The following is a 2,545-nucleotide window of genomic DNA, read 5'->3' as shown; positions in this document are numbered from 1 at the left end:
AAACCTCCCCGCCCCCGGCCCACCCCCCTTCGGCAACACGCGCAACTACGCTCGGTCCAGTGCCCGCATTAGCGCTGGTGAGGAGGCGGAGGCGGCGGCGCGGCCCGACCCGGCAGGCCCTGCCCGCTGCGCCCTCACTGGCGGCCGGGAAGGGCGGGCTGGGCGCCTCGGGGACGCCCACTGGCTGCGTCCGCCTTCCTTCAGGACCCCCTCCTTGAGGGGGTGGTCCGATGCCCTGTCCGTCAGCCGTAGGCCACACCCCCGCGCCTCCATTGCACTCCCCGCCTTTTCCGCCTGGATCCCCGACCGGCGCGTCGCAGTGTAGATACAGTCTGGTGCTAGCTGCAGTGGCCAATGGTTGTTGGGCCGCAGCGGCCCGAAGACCTGAACTGGGCCACTTGCCCTCGCAGCGGCTGCTAGCGCCGCGGCCTCGATGTCCCATTCGCCCTCCCTGTCCAGTGTCTGGGAGCCACGGGAGACCTGGGCGGGCAGGGGTTTGGAAAGCCGGCAGCGGGGACCCGCGCCCTCCGAAGGCTGGAAGCGCTTCCCTTCCCCTCAGCCCCGTGGGGAGGCGTCTCCCGCTCCCGTCATGGCTGCTGGAGGAGACGACGTCCTCCATCTTGTCGGGGCCGCGGGTGGAACTGGGGACAACTCCGACTGGTCCCAGGAAGCCGGGGCTGGGCCCCGCGGCGGAGACGGCGCCTGATGCCGGCTCCGCACCTGGGCCCGGCCTCAACTAGAGAAAGCCCCCACGCACCAGGAAGACCCAATGCAACCATATAAATAAAATTTTAAAAAAGAAGATCAACAAGAACATAGTTGAACTCAACACCATCACTCAACTGTATATAATGACATCAAAAGTCTTATCCAATATATGGTAGAATATATATTCTTCTCAAGCTCACATGGATCATTCACCAGGACGGTTCTAGGTTCTCAAACACACCTTAACAAAATTAAAAGGACAGAAATTCTACAGTGACTGATCTTTGACCATGATAGAATTAACCTAGAATTAAATAACAGATAGCTGGAAAATCTCAATAAATGAAGACTAAACAACACAGTTGAGCAAGCTCTGGGGAGTTGGTGATGGACAGAGAAGCCTGGCCTGCTGTAGTCCATGGGGTCCGGTCGTAGAGTCGGACACGACTGAGCGACTTAACTGAAACAACACAGTTTTAAATAACACAAGTCAAAGAAGAAGTCTCAAACTGAAAAATACTTTGAAATAGATGAAAATGAAAATACAATTTATCAAAATTTGTGGGATACAGTGAAAGTAGTACTTAGAGGGAAATTTACAGCACTGACTTCATTGACTGGAAAAGAAGACCTAACATTAATTAGTCAGCTGAGTTTCCACCTAAGGAAACAAGAAAAAGAAAAGCAAATTAAATACAGAGTAAGCATAAAAAGGGAAATAATAAGACTCAGAGCAGAAATTAAATTGAAAACAAGATGTCAATAAACAAAAATCAATGAAATTAAAAGCTGTTTCTTTGAAATTTCAACCAAATTAATAAGCCTTTAATTAATAAGCCTCTAAACAGGCAAACGGAGAAGGCAATGGCACCCCACTCCAGTACTCCTGCCTGGAAAATCCCACGGGCAGAGGAGCCTGGTAGGCTGCAGTCCATGGGGTCGCTAAGAGTCAGACAGGACTGAAGTGACTTAGCAGCAGCAACAGCAAACAGGCAAACTAAGAAAAAAAGAAGACACATTGGACTTCCCTAATGGTCAGTGGCTAAGAGGCCAAGCTCCCAATGCAGGGGGCCAGGGTTCCATACCTGGTCAAGGAACTAGATACCACATGTCTCGACTAAGAGTCGGTATGCCACAACTAAAAGACCCCACGAGGGTCAAATGAAGACCCTGTGGACCACAACAGACATCAAAGGTCCCACGTGCTGCAACTAAGACCTAGTGCAGCTGAATGAATAAATGTCTTGAAAAAGAGAGAGAGCACAAGAGAGCAGACACAAATTATTAATATCAGAAATGAAAAAAGGGGGAAGGGCTTCCTTGGTGGTCCAGTGATTAAGAATCTGCCTTGTAATGCAAGGGGCTCCAGTTCAATCCCTGGTCCTGGAAGCTCCCACAGGCTACAGAACAACTAAGCCCATGTGTCACAACTACTGAGCACCAGCACCTAGAGCCCTTGCTCTGCAACAATAAAAGCCACTGCAGTGAGAAGCCCACACACCTCAACATGGAGTAGGCCCTGCTCTCTGCAACTAGAGAAAGCCCCGAATACAGCAACAAAAACCCAGCAATGAAGACCTAGCACAAAAATAAATAAATACATATTTTTTAAAAATAAATGAAACAAGCTGCTGGCCCCGGCTAGGTTCCCGAGTGTCTCTTCATCTCGGTCAAAGTTCTACATTCAGGAACCGCCACATGGCAGTCCTAACTGGCTGAAAGTTGGCTTGACCTTGGGCACCTCCGTTTTTTTGTGGATCTATCTCATCAAACAACATAACGAAGATGTTTTAGAGTATAAAAGAAGAAATGGGTTGGAATAAACTTTTGAAATACT

This window comes from Bos taurus, chromosome 12 (assembly GCF_002263795.3).
Source record: "Bos taurus isolate L1 Dominette 01449 registration number 42190680 breed Hereford chromosome 12, ARS-UCD2.0, whole genome shotgun sequence".
Taxonomy (NCBI): domain Eukaryota; kingdom Metazoa; phylum Chordata; class Mammalia; order Artiodactyla; family Bovidae; genus Bos; species Bos taurus.
The sequence above is the reverse complement of the archived record's forward strand: the minus strand, read 5'-3'. Positions refer to the sequence as shown.